Here is a 19,150-nt window from a genome sequence, read left to right as displayed (position 1 = left end):
TCTTTTTGTGCTAAATGCAAGAAAACATTCAAAAAAGGGTGGAAGAAATCCCAGGTCCACCCAGCCAACTGGCAGACCTACAACAGAACTCAGGCCTAACCCCACCTCCATATTGGGCCTCTATAAGTATCACCATAACCTTCCTTATGCAGTAGTCTCCACCTTGGGAAAACAGGTAGGGCGTGGAGGCAGCTGCATCTCAGAACAGACAGCTCAAAGCCACTGTAAGGCCCACTTTTTAGCCCCATCTCTGAAAGTAGTTGCATCCATCTTAAGACAACCCCACAGCTATCTTGAATTATCTCCACTATTGCCACCATCATATTTAGTTACAGTAGCATTATCACGGGACATTGACTGGGGGCCAGAAGTCCAAAACCGAGGTGAGGTACAAGTAATCTTCAGGAAAACTATAAGATTATAGGGTAGAAACTGTAATAACACAGATTTGCACTGCAAAAAAGGAAGACATATACATAACATGGAAAAAAAAGAGAAAATTGTCCCCAAAACACAAAGATACTATAATAATAGAATCCATGGACAGTACAGTTGATGAAATGTCAGAAAAGGAATTAAGAATATACAAAATTAAAATGACCTATAAAGTAAAGAATGACCTAACTGAGAAAATACAGGCAACCATTGATCACACCAACAAAGAGATAAGGGGGCAAATATCGGTAGCAATAGAGGACTTCAAGAAAGAGAGATTCTGAAAATAAAATCAGAAATCAAGGAAACAATCAACAAACAAGCAAAAACTTAACAGAAAGCATAAACAACAGATTAGAACACTTGGAAGACAGAATGTTAGATAATGAAGAAAAAAATATACAAGCTTGAAAGTAAACCTGAGCACAGCGAAAAAGTTAAGAAAAGATAAACAGAACACCCAATAATTATGGGATAATATCAAAAGACCAAATCTAAGATTTATTGAGATAGAGGAAGGGAAAAAGATTCAAACCAAAGGAATGCACAATCTCTTCAATGAAATAATATTAAAAAAATTCTTAAGTATGAAGAATAAATTGGAAAACCAAATACAAGAGGCCTATAGGAAACCAAAATTACAACAAATCTACACCAAGATGCATTATAATGAAAAGGTCTTGCATACAGAGTAAGGATAAAAATTTATAAGCCACAGATAAAGGAATGAGATCACATATAGGGAAAACAAACTAGGATCTCTGCAGATTTTTCAATCCAGACCCTGAAAGCTAGAAGATTCTGCAAAAATATATACCAAGCTATAAAGGAAAATGGATGCCAACCAATAATCATATTCAGCAAAATTAAGCTTTAGATTTGATGACGAAATAAAAATCTTCCATGACAAATGTAAGTTTAAAGAATTTACAACTAGAAAGACTGCACTACAGAACCTCTTTGCAAAATAGTCCATGAGAATAAAATAAAAAACAGCAATGAAAATCAGCAAAGGGAGTTATTACACTAAAGGAAAAATAAGTCAAAAGAGAAACCAAGTCAATTTAAATACCAAAAATAAACATAATGACTATTTATGTTTATTTTTGGTATTTTAAAATACAAATCATGTCTAAATAGTAACCCTCAATATTAATGCCCTTAACTCACCAATCAAAAGACATAGAGTAGCAGGTGGAATTTTTTTAAAAAAGACCCAACAATATGATGCATTCAAAAGGCTCATCTCATACGAAAAATCATCCACAGACCAAAGGTGAAAGATTGGGAAAAAGCACATGCACGTGGACTGTGTAAACAAGTAGGGGTTTCCACCCTCATATGAAACAGACTTCAAGCCAAAGTTAATCAAAAGGGATAAAGAAGAACATTGCATACTACTTAAGGAAACCATACATCAACAAGACATAAAAATTATAAATATGTATGCCCCAAGCAGTAGAGCATCTATGCTCACCAATCAAACTCTTCTCAAATTCCAGAGTCAAGTAGACCACAATACAGTAATTCTGCATGACTTTAATATGCCTCTTTCACCACTGGATAGATCTTCCAAACAAAAGTTAACAAAGAAATCATAGAACTCAATAATACAATCAATAACTTAGACTTAACAGACATATAGAGAAATATCATTCACCAATGAGTGAATACACTTTCTTCTCAGCAGCACATAGATCCTTCTCTGAAATAGATCATATATTATGCCACAAAGCAACTCTTAGCAAATACAAATAAGTAGAGACACTACCCTACATTCTATCTGATTATAATGAAATAAAATTAGAAATCAATAACAAAATAAAAAATAGAAGATACTCCAAAACTTAGAGAGTAAATATTATGCTATTGAATGAACAATGGGTTGTGAAAGACATCAAAGAGGAGATTAAAAATTATTAGAGGTTGTGGCTCAGTGACCCAATGCTTGCCTAGCATGTGTGAGTCTCTGGGCTTGATCCTTAGAACTGCTTATGAAAATAAGTAAAATAAAGACATAATGTCCATGTACAACTACACACAAAATCTAAAATAATTTTAAAAATTCTTGGAGGTAAATGAGAACACTGACACAAATATTGAAATCTCTGGGACACTATGAAGGCCATACTAAGAGGAAAGTTCATTGCATGGAGTTCATTCCTTAAAAGAATAAAAAGTCTACAAATAAATGTCCTAAAATTACATCTGAAAGCCCCCCAAACGAACAACAAATCAAGACCAAAAGCAGTAGAAGACAGGAAATAATTAAAATCAGATATGAAATCACTGAAACTGAAACAAAAAAAACAATTGAAAAAAATTGACAAAATGAAAAGTTAGTTCTTTGAAAAAAATAAATAAAATCAATAAACCGTTAGCCATGCTTACAAGGAAGAGAGAGTAAACTCAAATTACTAATATCTGTGATGGAAAAGGTAATATCATGATGAACACGACAGAAATACAGAAGATAATTAGAAACTATTTTGAAAATTTGTACTCCAGTAAAATAGAAAATATCGAAGATATAGACAAATTTCTAGGGTCATATGATTTGCTCAAAGTGAATCAGGATAATATTCACAAGTTACATAGATAAATTTTAAGAAATGAAATAGAAGATGGCATCAGAATCCTCCCAAACAAGAAAAGCCCAGGACCAGACAGATACATAGCTGAGTTCTAAAAGACCTTCAAAGAACTAATACAAATGCTCCTCAAACTATTTCATGAAAGAGAAAAAGAGAGAGCACTTGAAAACTAATTCTATCATGCCAATATTACCCTGATTCCAAAATCAGACAAAGACAGATCAAAGAAAGAAAGCCTCAGATCACTATCTCTAATTAACATAGATGCAAAAATTCTCAATCAAATTCTAGCCAATAAAATACAAAAACATATTAGAAAGATAGTGAACTACAATCAAATAGGGTTCATCCCAGAAATGTAAGGTTGGTTCAACATAAATATAAATGTAATTCATCACATCAGTACAATTCATTCATTATAAAATGTAATTCATTACATTAATAGACTTAAAGATCAGAATCATATGATCATCTCAATAGATGCAGGAAAGACAAAATAAAGCACTCCTTTATGTTCAAAACACTAGAAAAACTAGGGATAACAGGAACATTTTCAATACTGTAAAAGTTATCTATGCTAAGCCACAGGCTAACATCATTCTAAATGGAGAAAAATTAAAAGCATTCCCTCTAAAAACTGGAATAAGACAGTGATGCCTTCTTTTGCCACTTCTATTTAACATAGTTCTTGAAAATATAGCCAGAGCAATTAGACAGATTAAAGAAATTAAATGGATATGGATTAGAAAATAAAAAGTCAAACTCTCACTGTTTTCCAACAGCATGATTGTATGCATAGAAGATCCAAAAAATTCCACCAGAAAAATTCTAGAACTAATAAATGAATTCAGCAACGTAGCAGGATGTAAAATCAACACCCATAAACCAAAGGCCTTTCTTTACATTAGTGTCAAATCCTCTGAAAGAGAAACTAGGAAAATCATCCTCTTTACAATAGCCTCAAAGTAAATAAATAAATAAAATATTTGGGAATCAACTTAATGAAAGAAGTAAAAGACCTCTAATATAAAACTACAGAACACTAAAGAAAGAAATTGAAAAAGCCTCAGAAGATGGAAGATCCTCCCATGCTCCTGGAGAGACAGAATTAATATTTTCAAAATGATGATACTGCCAAAAGCACTATACAGATTTCATGCAATCCCAATCAAAATCCCAAAGACATTCCTCATAGAAATAGAAAAAGCAATCATGAAACTCATCTGGCAAAATAAGAGACCCAGAATACATAAAGCAAACTACCAAAAAGAGTGAAGCTGGTGGCATCATTATACCAGAATTTAAACTAAACTACAAAGCAATAGTAACAAAAACAGCATGGTATTGGCACCAATGGTACAGAATAGAGGACACAGAGACAATCCTACATAAATACAGTTATATAATACTAGACAAAGGAGCCAAAAACTTATAATGGAGAAAATAGAGCCTTTTCAAAAAATGAGGCTAGGGAAACTGGAAATCCACATGCAAAAAATGAAATTAAACCCAATTTCTCACCATGCACAAAACTCAACTCAAAGTGGATCAAGGACCTAGAAATTAAACCAGAGACACTGAATTAAAGCAGAGACACTGAACCTAATAGACAAAAAAGTAGGTCCAAATCTTCATCATGTTGGATCAGGCCCTGAATTCCTTAATAAGACCTTTATAGTGCAAGAATAAAAATCAAAAATCAATAAATGGGATGAATTCAAACTGAAAAGCTTCTTATCAATGAGGTGAATAGAGAGCCTATAGAATAGGAGCAAATTTTTAACCATATACACATTGATAGAGCATTAATATCTAGGATGTATAAAGAACTAAAAAAAATTTAACACCAAATAACACATAATCCAATCAATGAATGGTCCAATGCATTGGTTAATACCTGGTACATATTACATTTCGTCTTAAGCACAGATTATCCTATTGATATTGATGTCAGTTTTTTTAATGATTCTATTTGTGTGTTATATATAATATTGGGGTTTGTTTTGATGTAATCATACAAGCATAAAATATAATTTGCTTCACTTTGGTCCCCAGTGCATCCACTTTTTCTCCTCTCCTCCTTTCCCCTGTTCCACTTCATTTAATCTATTGGTGTTCTATTTATTTATAGCTTTTAAATTAGTGTTTGTAGATGTACATAAAGGTGAAATTCAATGTATGTAATACATTCATTTATGGACATACAATAATTTGGTAAATTTAATTTTATTTTTTCTCTCTTTTTCCCATTGCTCCTTCCTTCCTCTCAATCCCCTTTTTCTGCCCCCCTGACCTCCCTTTCACTTTCATGGGATTTCACTCCCCATTTTATTTCTTAGTTTGGTATAGCTGCTGTGTATGACAGAAAACATTCAACACTTGACTGTCTGAATCTGGCTTATTCCACTTATTCTGATGTTATGTGGTTCCATACTTTTCCTATTAGATGACATAATTTCATTATTCTTTATGGCTGAGTAAAACTCCATTATGTCCATTTTAACATATGTGAGCTGTTGCTCATGTAAGCAGAGCATGTGGAAAGTCAAATTAGATTTAGTCATAACATCATCTCAGAAAAACACATGTTTTTATAACATAGAAACATATAGTTTCCATAGGAATGTGTCTCCAAAAAAAAAATAAAAATGATTAGAGTTTGGGTGGACTAATTAAATTGTTTATAGTTATGAAATGATATTTCAAACTTTCCTTGATGAATGAATGTTGTTTCACATGCATTCAAACCTTATCATATTTTGCCAGTGAGAAGTCCACATTTTCAGGCTAGTGTCAGTAATCCCTGGGGATTTACAGACCAGAGAGATGGGAAGAGTTGCCTGGGGTAGTTACAAGTTTATACAGAAGGTTGACACTGAGAACAGATAAAAATAGAATGACCTCCTTGTGCTGCTTAAATTCCTACTTTTTTCTGTTGATTTTTAAGAACTTTGAAGATTTATCACCTAATCCTTAATTCCTCAGACCAAGTAGACACAGAATAATAGATAATGTTCCAATTAGATAGATAGTCCATCATATGGTGAAATTAGATAAAAAACTGGTGTTATTTCCATATAATCAGGGGATGTCTTTCATCACTAAAGTGATGGGGGCTTACAGGTAGTAATGACACCTGTTACAGAGCTGTTCCTCTCTTAGCTTCCCAGAATTGATGCCCACCCATTTAATTAACCCTCTATTCACCAAAAATCAGGAGGCCATATATTCTGACTTATGATCCCAAAGGAAAAGTTCAAATCATATTTTGGTGTTCCTAGACCTTGTATCCGCTCTGGCATTGCACCAAGGGGGTTGGAGGTCTATGTGTCCATGCAGGCCGCTGTTTTCTTTTTCTTTTCTTTCACATCCATTGGTTTGGGACATGCAGAATTTCCGGAAAGCATGAACCTCTCTTTTGTCAAGAATTTGGGTAACTTGCTGTGTACTGCAATATTCCCTCAGGAACTGCACAGCAACATAAATACACACTGGTGAGACCATCAGCTCCATCTTGTCTATGTCCCATCTCTTCTTGAGAGGCCATCTTCCCAACAGAATTAGTACAGATCAGACTGAAAGTACAGTTAAGGTGACTGACACAGAGACAACTTTTCTTGGTATATTAACAAGGCAGGAAGATTAAGTGGTCACCAAAGACTCCCCAGAAAGGATCATGCACAACCACAACAATCTCACTCAGTTCAACTCAGCCAACTTTTCTTGATGCCAGGAGTAAAACCTTCTGCTGGATATCAGGCTAAAATAGTGGATGATACCCAGACTGGGCCCTTGAGAAGCTCAATGTCTGGTTCAGGGAAACACTGGTGGAAACAAGCAATGTGATATAAGAGTAGAGAAGAAAACAATGGAAGTGTGTGCAGAGCACAGAAGTTGCTTCAGAGGAATAAGTGCTATTGCTGGTGGTGATGGTGGTGGTTTGTTCATTTCTTGGTTTGTGAGAATTTGTTTTGTTTTGTTTTGAACTGGGAATTAAACCAGACGTGATTCTCCACTGAGGTGCAGCCTTTATTCATTTATTTTTATTTATTTGTTTATTTATTTTGGTTCTGGGGATTGAATCCAGGGGTGCTTAGTCACTGAGCCATATCCCCAACACTTCACTATTTGTTCTAATTTGTTGTACATGACAGTAGAATGCATTTTGACACATTATATAAAAATGGAGTATAAATTCTTATTCTTCTGGTTGTATGTGATGCAGATATACACCAGTCATGTAACCATATATGCACATAGGGTAATGACCAGTTTTTTCTGCTGTTATATATATGATGCTGAGGGGTTCACTGCATTTCTGAAGCAGGTTTTGAACTCATAATCTTCCCGCCTCAGACTATAGAGTCCAAAGGAGAAGAGACGAGGAATAAGTTGTCCTACTCTTTGAGATTAGTAAGGAAAGACTACCAAAATAGGTGCTAAAAGAGCTGGCTTTTGGAGGCTCAACAGGAGTCTTTTCTGAGGCACAAAATTATTCTAGGCAGAGAAACCTGTGTGGGCAAAGATATATGGATGGAGCTTGTGTTCACAAAGGTCTCAAGATTTGTACATACAGCAGCTATGGGACTGGGTTTTCTCAGAGGTAGAATGCTCATCTACCATGTGTGAGACACTGGGTTTGATCCTCAGCATCACAGGAAAATAAGAATAATGATATTGTGTCCACTTATAACACTAACAACAACAACAACAAAATCAGCAAAAAGAAAAGCAGCTAGGTTCCAAGAACACATAAGGAGATTAGTCCCCGTAGCTTCAGTTGAGTTTGTCATAATATCACATAACCTTTGGCATTATTGACTACACAGTGATTTATTGATTTTCCACAAAATAATAATGTAAAGAATTATGGGAGTCCCATGCCAGGTACAAAATCCTGGTCTGGCCACTCACCCCCCCAAAAAAAAAATCCAAAAAGAAATTGCAAAAATCAAAAAAAGAACTTTAGTCAGTGCAGCCACACCAGAAAGACAAGGTGATCCATGTTTTTAGTCATGTCTTCTGGGTGCTGGCATGACCTGAAGGTTTAAATAGAAGCAGAATTGGGACAGTGGGGAAGAAGTATGCATTGTGAAGCAGTCTTGTCCAAACTGAGGTCTGAGGGATCACTATCTCACTTCTAGCACTCTTAGGTGGCTCCTGAGAAGTTCTTACCACTTGAAAGGAATAAATTTTATTTACTGTTCAGGATATTTATCTACCAGACCTGGAATCCTAAAAAAAACAGTGTATGTCCCATGAGATGATTGCTCCTGTTCAGGAAATAAACTCCTGTGTATATCTGTCTACAAGCTCTGCCTTTCCTGGAAGGAAATAAACAATGACTGAAGATTTCTGAGAAGCACCCTTGGATTCTGAAAAAAGATACTGTAAAAGCTGACACTTGATGGGCTGGGGTTGTGGCTCAGTTGTAGATCACTTGACTGTCATGTGTGAGACACTGGCTTTGACCCTCAGCATTGCATAAAATTAAATGAATTAAACAAAGGTGTTTTGTTCATCTACAACTAAAAAGAATATTTTTTTTTAAAAGCTGATAGTTGAATGTTCCTTCAATATTGCCTTAATATTCAAGGGGGATAAGACAGATTAGATAAATTGGTAATCTATTGCTAGTTTTTATATGAGCATTCCTTAAATTATTAACATGTCTATGTGCACAGCTGAGCAGTCACAAATATTAAGTTAGTAAAGGATCCTGAATTAAGGCAGAATGCCAAGCTTTATCCTGCTTTTAGTTACTCATTGTACAGCGGCAGGCCCCAGAGTCAATGTCTTTACCCAAGGCAGTATCTGTAAGTCCTTGTTTTCAAGCAAAGGTCAAAGAAGGAGAGTGCGTGATTCTTTGCCAGCTGCAAAGAGGACACTTGACCCCTCCAATTCTAGGAGATGCAAAGGTGGCCTTTCCACTGAATTCATCCCTGGCCCCACCTCCTTCCCCAGCACAAAAACTAGCCTCACTGAATCATAGCTTGTCACAGAAGGGACACTCTGCAGGCACAGTTCTGCAAAGGGCAGCCCATCTTGCTGAAAGAAAGATACAGAATTCAAAACTTATGAGGAAAAGTGGTGAAGAACCTATCCCTGAATTCTTTCATAGACACCTGGGTGCTCCTCGCTATCAGCCTTATGCTTTTCTGTCTGTGAGTCACTGTCAAGCCTTTTCTCCTCCAGAAGCCTGGAGTTGGTGGCCTAATCAGGTTCCTGTTTTCCTTAACTATTCAGAAGATCGAAATAGATGATGGAATTGAAATTGTTATACACACTTAAGAATTTTCTATTGATATTAGGCAGACTGCTTGAGCTTCTCCCTGCACTGAAATCTATATTCCTATGGGTTTGGGGATTCATGTTGATGTGTATTCCCAGTAATAATCTGATTGGCTCTGAGTTTACACATAGAGTGATGAACCAGAATTCAACAGATACAGCTAATGCATAAGTTCTTATCACATGTAGTGGGAACGTCACCCTTTCAAGCTTTGGGAATTCTGGGGAAAATTAGTCTCTTCATCTTCTGGGTTATCTGCTAAAAATATTCTGGAGGACTGTACCTGTTCATATGGTGATTCCTGTGCCCTCCTGGCTGTAGAACCATTTGTACAATGCACCATAGCCCCTCAGACTCCCTGGGAGGCTGACTGAACAATTCCCTCTTTTCTGTGAACCTCTCCTAGCACATCCTTCCTTCAAAAATCTCAATTCTCCCACCCTGAAATTCACAGAAATGTCTAAATGATGAGCATCTAGAGCAAAAATACCTGACAGAAATTTTAAGAAGTTTTATTCTTTTCTTTTGTATTATCTTTCCTTTCTCTGGGAGATTAGCATCAGTAAAGAGACTTATTTACCCCCAGTATAAAATCTACTAGCAACCTGACAAACACCCCAAACCCAATTGGGCTTTTCTTTATTATTTCCCTCCACACTCCAGCATGAAAGAATGAATCCATACAATCTAGAAGTGATGTAATTTAGTTTTATTGTACTGTTATAGTTAAAGCTTTGTCCCAGGGTTTTATAAACTAACTTCCATTCTGGTCACATATAATTAAATCAAGCGTTTATTGCAGTGCACTAGTGGCCACTGACTAGAACTTAAAGCTGCCCCCCCCACCCGTCAGCCCTGAACAATTTCAAGGGTGCTCCTTAGAAGCCTGAAAACCACAAAAGGGATGTTTGGGGGTCTCGCCAATGTAAGGAAGCCAGGTTATAGAAGCAGGAGAGTGAAGTCAAGCGATTGGAAGCCTAACCAATAACAGTGAGTCCAGTCACCCCAGTTACAGAAACAGAGCTCTGTTACCCTAGTTAGAGAAACATTGCCCCACTAGGTAGTTCCATGTTCTTAAGGTTTTGATAGTAAAAGTAAAAGAACATCTTGACCCAATCATGACCCTTCTACTTTGCATGGCTGTTTTACAGAATGGAGTCACAAAACAAAATGGAGTCACATTTTTTTTACTATCACATTCCCACTGGTTTTAGTAGGTTTGTTGTCAATCTTGCACATCATTAGGCTTCAGTTTCTTTTTCATCCTTCTGTGTCTAAGGGACCATACTAGGCTGGCAAGACCATAAGTCGCACCTCACCTACACTCTTGTGTAATAGGCAGAGCCCTATAGTAGTCCCAATCAGGAGAAAGACTTAAGGGCCCAACTATGGCTGAGATGATTGTAGTCAGCCAAGGAGACCAGGAGCAATAGTTTTAGAACTAATTGCCTGAAGCTTCTTATGGTTTGTGTTTCTTTCTCACTAGCACCAAATTGTTTTTTTTTTTTTTCCCAGAATGGTTTGCTTAAAAACAACACATTTTTCCTAGGGCCATACAAAATCCTACTTGTTTTAGAAAGAGATGATCTAGACCCCATCTGTTTGTAATACTATTTCTGTCAGAGAGTCTAGTAAAAATTCTAGTTTGGAGACTGATATTTTTAGTTCTCCAAAATCTATATATATTCTATGGCTGAGGGACTTAAAATTTTTAGAGCCTGTGATAAGAGCTGCAGTTCCCAAAGCAGTATACTGATCCAGCTATTCCCATACCAGCCAGGAGGGGAACTAAAATGGGGTCAGCCTGTCTATGTTGATAAATCAGAGGGCCCTGGTCTTTTAATAAGCCCAGGTACTTTTCCAATTTCTCCATCAAAATAGTAGGTTACATAGATAAGAGTTATTGACAGTTTTGAGATTTAGGCAAGGAGTTTAAAGTGGGACCTGGAAGCACAATTTTTGGTAAATGGGGAGTTGTCCCACTTATAATTTGGATTGTGAAAGCAAGTGTCTCTTTCTGGAAGATCACCCAGGGTGATCTTGGGGGTAATTCCCCAGGTACATCTTCCTGAGCTAGACATATTGGCGAATATCTATACTGACCATAATTTTTTCTATAATATTAGGGACCTACTACTGCTGTAAAGTAAAAGGGAGATGACTGTTCTTACTGCTTCGAGCTGAGAGGGAGCGATGTGCAGTGGGCAAGCAGTTTGGAGTCCCTTTGTAGAAACTGAGAGGGTCAAGGAGTCCATGGTAAAAATTTGATTCAGGAAGAATAGATTGTAAATTCATCTGGGGGTGTGCACTTCTATGAGAGAAACAAAATGACATGAGTACTGAAATAAGATTAATGCAAAGTAGTAGTTGTAGCATCTGAAATCTTTTCATGAATATTATGAAAATGATAGAAATTAATAATTGTTTACCAGGAGGCAAAAGACCTGAGAAATTGTTCCCATAACAAGGCCTAACAAAGCCTAATAAGGCCCTTTTTTAGGGAAATAAATCTTTAACATTGTCAGAATTATCAGGAATGTAGACACAACATTTAGGTAAGTTAGATAATGTCATCTTATTTTTGTAAAATATCTTTATTGGCATGACCTCTACATTCAGTAGAGATTTCTTTGTTACATAGGGGAAGATAGTTATACTAACAAACACTGATTAAGTCTATTTGTGTATGAGGTTAGGAAAATATGTAGGCCTTAAACTGACTAAAAACTTCTGACTCGCAATTTTTATTATCAGGCATTCTTGCCCAAGAATTTTTCTTTTGTTGTCTCCAGTCTTACTTACTGGAGGGTGTTAACACAAGTGTACACTTTATGTTACATTAAAATAAGTGTTGTTTATTTTAAATGCCAAGAAATGGCTATGCTTTGGTTTTTAACTGTTTTTGCTAGGTGATTAAGACCAAGCTGGTCAAACTGACCTTTTTTCTATCTATTGGAAAGAGTCAGCTGAGTTTCCTTGGAGGACACTCTTGGGGAAATTGTGAGCAGTATTTCAGCTCTGCTAGTGCCATCTACATTAGGATGGGTCAAGGTCTTGCTGACCATGTGGCTTCCCTTGGAAGCATCAGGCATGTCTCCTCTTTTTAATGAACCTTCTCTTTTGAAGCATGTATACTCATTGGCTTTCTGTTCTCCAGTAGTCTCATTAATCTCCCTTATCAGGAGGTTATGTGGCCCAGAGTTGCAAAGCTCTTCCTCCTGTTCTGGGTTCAGGCTGACACAGAGGGCAAGAGCCAAATATTGGTTTTCTTGTCCCCTTTATTTTAATCTTAATTTTTAAATTTGATCCTAAGCATCTAGCAAGTCAGTTATATCAGTGTTAAACTGAGAATACTCTGTTTTAACCTTAATGTTTATAACTTTAGAGTTAATTTTTTTACATAACACTATATCTTTATTTTTTATTAACTTATTTAATGTTGAGGATTAAACCCATTGACTCACTCATGCAAGGCAAACACTGCACTGCTGAGCTATAACTTTAGCCCCTTTTCAGTTAGTTTAACCTCTTTTAATTATTATCTGTCTACAGATGATGGCTTATTATGTCAAATTAACTTAGGTTGTGTGTTAATGAAGTTTTACTTCTATAACACATTAACAGGCTCAGTTATTGTTAGTTGTGGAGCAGGCTGAACAAGTGTCAGCTTCTTTTGTCTGCCTCAAGTCTGAACACATTCAATCTGTAAAGAAGAGTAATGTACCACACTTGTATTGATGTTTTTATATTAACCAAGGTTAGCTTTTAATGAAAAATCTAGACTGTGTAATGTAGAAAAATACTTTAAAATAAACGTTGCTGTTTAACCAAGATTATTTGTTGTAGGGGATAAAATTCACAGACACAATGTAATTAATATTTTCAGAAGGTTTTGTCATTTTAGTATATAAATATATCAGTACATTAATATTTGTCTGTAGGGAAAGAACTTGAATAGTTTTAACTATTTGTGTTACACATATAACCAACTTATTTACATATAAACCTTTTAATATTTATCTTTTATTTTTAGACCTTTATATTACTTAATTAGATCCTTTTGTTGTTTACTTAGAAGTATTAAAATTATACTTTACCACATAAAGACTTTTTACCTGGAACCTATTTTTAAATGGTTTTAAAGCTGATTTTTGTCTCTCTTTTAAAATATTATTTTATAAAGTTTACATATATTGTTTCCTGACTCTGTATGAATGTTAGCTAGCACAATATGACATACATCTGAAACATTAGCTTATTTTTTAAAACCTATTAGATTTTTACTAAATATATTTTTATATTAGAACATTTTAATAATTTTTAATCCATTGATCTTTCTTTCTGTTTATACCTTGAAATAACCCTTATACATTCCTGAATTAGATAAATTAATCTATTTTAATAAGATGAAATATTTGTTATTTATGGTCTTTAATTGAAATGTAGTTGAAACGTCTTGACTCCTTGCATATAGAACTATACTTGTTGGGACTTTTAATTTGTAGTAACCTTGTTTTTATGATAACACAAAATATTTTTGGAGAAGAGAGAGAGAGAGAGAGAGAGAGAGAGAGAGAGAGAGAGAGAGAGAGAGAGAGTTTTTAAATATTTATTTTGAGGATTTTGGTGGAGGCAATATTGTTATTTTATTTTTATGTAGTGCTGAGGATCGAACCCAGTGTTCTGCATATTCCAGGCGAGTGCGTTACTACTTGAGCCACATTCTCTGTCCCACACAAATAATTTTTTAAAAAATTAATTTACCAACTTATGAAAACACAAACATTGTTTAGGTATTTTGCCTTATGGAATTTAAGGTGTTAAAAGTACTTGATACTATATTTAACAGTTAGAATTTTAACTTTGTTAAACAATTAGATGTCTATACCAAACACATCCATGATTAATTTTATATATGTTTAGGTGTAATTTATGTTTCATTTTTAAAAAACAAGGTATCAAACAGGTGCATTCAATAGTGTTAGTAATCGTTTTTTCCTGTTGAAGAAAAGTCCTAGAGAGAATGGATATCAGACACTTTATAAATATTAACATTTTAACAGCTGTTTAACCATCTAGAAAAAAACTGTCATTAGTAACTTTAAAGACATTTGTATTTTTATTTATTTTACCAATTTAAATTAAAACTTTTAAATCATAATAATGAAAGGTATTTGGATCTATTTTTTAATTTTAATTTATGATCTCAGATGTCAATTTTTTTGTACCAAATATATGTAGACATGGCAATACATGTAGATGGACAGTACACGGGTGCACCCACACAAAGCAAACAGGCAAACAAAAGCCTTGTAACTTATTTTTTAAAACCTATTAGATTGAGGGTTAACCCTTGTAAATTGGCCTTAGAATAAAGCAGAGTGTAATCAGAAAAACATATTAATCTAGGCATATTGGATCAAAGTTATCAATTTGGCAAATATAAAATTTTAAAAGTTTTTTTGACCTTTTCCTTGAGGAGGTCCTGTTCATCAAAGCTAAAATGAGTTAAGGGAATATAGACAAATGAAAGGGTCTTATTTTTTTCCTGAAAAAACTTCCGAAAGATGCAGCTCCACTGGTCTCCTAGGGAGAGTCCCTAGGTTGGGGACTCATTCTAAACTGTTTTTTCCTCATTTCCTGGATTGTGGCGACCAAATTTTAACCTGACATAGAAAAATCTTTGGACCACTTTTTTAATAGTTGGGAGTTATTCATGCTTGCAAATACTGAGAGACAAAATCCAAACTTCCTAGACAAAATTATGCTTTTTGTTATACAATTTAGTAATAATAATTTTATAAAACACTTTAGTTTTAATCTGTTCTCTATAAGAACTGACACGATTTACCCAGTTGGCACCTGGCCTAGTTACTAAGTGAAGGCAATCTCCAGATTGCTTTTTTTTTTTTTTTTACCTTTAGCTTTTACTATTGACAATTCCTGTTGGAAGCACTTTATATTTTAATGAAAGCTGTAGTGAGCACAGTTAAAACCATTTTAATCATTTCTTTTCTCATTAGAAACAAATTGAAGTAGAAATCAACACAGAACACAAAGGCAACAAACAAAAACAAACCAACAAACAAAAGTTCTGAAAATTGTTAAGAAAATAAGTTAAAGGGGTCCAGGTAGAGATCTCTATAGAGCTTCCTTGTCCCATGATGATGGTGAAGAGAAGGAGTTCTGATGAGAGAAGAGCAGTTGTGAGAACAAAAAAAGGGCCCATGCACAACACAGGAACAGATAAACACAAGACAGATGTCCGGCAAACAGACACTGGACAAATAACAAATAGAAAGGCAGAAGCTGGAGAAACGATAAACAGCAGAACAGATGCAGGACAAGCAACAATCGGTAAGGTCACACAGGGAGACCTCAAATGGGGCACAGACCACGTCTCATTCTGCCCCCAGGTACAAGATGAGGCCCCACAGGGAGTCCTCCAGGGGGACAGAGACAATGTCTCCTCATGCCCCAAGATACAGACAGGTGAGGTCACACAGGGAGTCCTCCAATGGGGCAGAGTCATGACTCATCCTGCCCCAGGCAAAGGTAAGAGCCCACTGGGAGGTCTCCAGGGAGACAGTGGCAATATCTCCTCCTGTCCCAGGAAAGGTGTAAGCAACTTTGCCCAATCTGGCCTTTTCCCCAGAGGAGTCCACTCACCATTTCTGAGAGGCCAGCCGGAGGAGCATCCTAGGATGCTATAGCCCCCCAGATGTTATAGTTAAAGCTTCACCCCAGGGTTTCACAAATTGACTTCCAGACCACTCTTGTATAATCGAATCAAGCCTTTTTTGCAGCACACTAGTGGCCACTTAACAGAATATAAAGCTGTTCCCCTGATCAGTCCTGAACAATTGCAAGGGTGCTACTTATAACCCTGAAAACCACAAAAGGGATGTTTGGGGGTCCAGCCAATGCAAGCAAGCCAGGTTTCAGAAGCGGAAGAGTGCAGTCAAGTGGCAGGAAGCCTAACCAATCACAGTTGGCTCAGTCACCCCAGTTACAGAAACAGAGCCCTGTTACCCTAGTTATAGAAACCATGCCCCATTAGGTAGTTCCATGTCCTTAAAGGTTTTGATAAAAAAAGGAAAAGAACATCTTGACCCAGTCATGACCCTTCTACTTGGCATGGTCGTTTTATAGAATGGATACACAAAACAAAATGGAGTCACATTTAATTTTACTATCACAGTATTAAATGGCAGGATTTGTAAGAATATAAGAAACCTACACTGCCTTAAACATTCTCCTCTAAAAAGCAGCAGCAAGTTCTTATTGCAACTGTCTGGAACACATTATGGGTTCTTATTTTATATTGCATATTTTTTTCTCATTCAAAAAGACAGTTCCTGAACTTTGGAGGGTCCCCCTCCATGTAGATGAGAGGAATTACAGAGCATGCTGGGCCATTTATCCATGCCACAGTTTTCTCCTTTGCCACTATGGGGCCACTTTTGCAGAAATAGCTGTTTAATGGTTAAAATAGCTGCTAGGAGTCTCTTGTACACTATTTCTTTTTCTCCATGTTTCCCTCATTTTGGGGATGGTGGAGCATGGGTTGTATGACATAGAACACTCTGGCATGGGGCTGTGAGTATGACACATCTGAGTTGCTGCCAGCCAGGCTAAAGGAGCACCAGCCTTTGTGGGTTTTCATACAAAGGAAGTTGATGCATGGGGGCAATAAACAAAGTGTGCTGTGACTGGCCACCTTGATGAACATGAGCATGCCTGGCTTTGGGCTACTATCTGAGCATCACAGTTGGAGAAACAGAATCAATGAGAGAGAATTGCCTGGAGATGATTCCTCAGTCATTCATTCCTCGCTGTAGCACTCAGAGGACACAAGGAACTCGGTCTTCCCTTTGAATCAAGGCAACCAGATTGTCTGACAACAGACTTGGGTGACACTCAACATGGCTCACATTTGTGTGAGGTAGAGGGAAGTCTCATTGTTTCAAAATGGTATATTTGCCATTCAACAGAAGGATATTATTACTGCTTCCAAGGATCCATATAAAGTCAATTTTCAAGAAGGGCTGGATGCTGAACTGGGAGCATTGCAGAGAAAAAATGAAAAACCCCAAAGTTTTATGACCAAGTTGTAAGAAAAAAATGTCACCAGAGGCTCTCAATGGGCCCTCTGTGATTGAATAGACTGTGTTAAGCAAAATCTCTTCATCAAAGTAACTTCAAAATATCACCCCCCTTTTTAGACTGGGAAATACTACATTAAGGAAGGGCCAACATACCAAAGAGACATGCAAATGAAATGCCCTGGCAGAATGCCAGGCTGGACCTTGCAGGAGCACTCAAGTCTGGGAATGTGTATTGAGTATAAACCTAATAATTGAGTAATAAAATCTCAACTTCTCTTAACTCATCATTATGACTTTGGTGTAAGGGAGTGCTTTCTAAATGAAGTTGGGAAAGATCGAATGTGCCCACTTTCTCACACTGTGAGTTGGAGTTGTTATATATCACCTACATGTTACCTATCTCATTGCCTGGTCCAGTTTCTGAGTCAAAGACTGGTCAGGCTCTTATCTATAGAATGACAATCATACTCACCTGGCTTTGTCTCTCAATTTATATATTTGAAACCTATTCATATGTGCTGTTTGAGAAGTTGGGAATTTCTGAGCCAACACCTTTGTCTTTCTTTGGAATGTTTCTGTACTACTGCAAGGTGAGTATGGTTGAGTTCCCTCTTTTTTCTTTGGCAAAAAGAAAGTACCAGTTTAATGTCATTGGTAAAACTGCACTTCTTTTGGAGGAAGTTCCCAGCTCTCATCCTTTTTGAAACAGTGTGCAAGCTCCACGCTGAGCATGGCCAGATTTTCCCTGGGGCTCTGCTGTTAAATTTTCAAGAGCCTCAGTGGAACAGCTCAGATCTCTAGTTCATCTGCATTGGATGCTCATGATGTTGTTCAGACTTGTACATATCATAAAGGGGATGTTTAATTTGCCTTTGCACATTTCCAGGAAATTTATATTGTATTTAATATTTGATCAAAAATCTGTGAAATAGAAGACATCAAGCACATTCAAACACTCGTATTCATAACTAGATTTCATGAGTAGCTATTTAAAAATGTTCATGGATAGATTTGAGACTAAAATTTCTTGAGCAATGCAAGTATTCATAGTTTGATAATTTACACATACATAATTTCTTAATGTCTAAATTTGTGGTTATTTCTATGGCACTACTCAAGTTTTACTACTGAAGGTACATTTAGAGGAATTGAGAGATGAAACAAAAGCATTCTGAATTTTTTATTATTCTCCAAAGATAATGCCCTGTCTATAAATCTTAGAAGGAAAAAATTATGAATGAGATCAGACAGTTTTTATCTATGGACTTCACATAATTAAACATAAGATGAGTATTGTTTTTTCAACAAAGGCACATTTAGTGATGTCAAATGAAAAAAATTATAAATGAGATCAGACAGTTTTTATCTATGGACTTCACATAATTAAACATAAGACGAGTATTGTTTTTTCAACAAAGGCACATTTAGTGATTTCAAATGAGCAGAAATTGGGTGATTTAAATATTATTAAAATTTAAGTCAACTGAATGGAATATTCCAAAAGAAATGTGAAATTGTGGCTTGCATTTGGGACTAACCTGGTTAGGTATTTGACTCAAATCTTGATTACTGGACAGAAATTCATGAGCTCAAAATTAGAGGCCAGAAAAAAGGCTACACTCTGCTCAGATTATCTCTCCCAAACACTGAGGCTTATTTATCATATTCTAATTCTAAAATTCTGAGATCTAATGACCATCTGAGAATTTCATAATTTAGCT

This window comes from Ictidomys tridecemlineatus, unplaced genomic scaffold (genome assembly GCF_052094955.1).
Source record: "Ictidomys tridecemlineatus isolate mIctTri1 unplaced genomic scaffold, mIctTri1.hap1 Scaffold_42, whole genome shotgun sequence".
NCBI lineage: Eukaryota > Metazoa > Chordata > Mammalia > Rodentia > Sciuridae > Ictidomys > Ictidomys tridecemlineatus.
The sequence above is the reverse complement of the archived record's forward strand: the minus strand, read 5'-3'. Positions refer to the sequence as shown.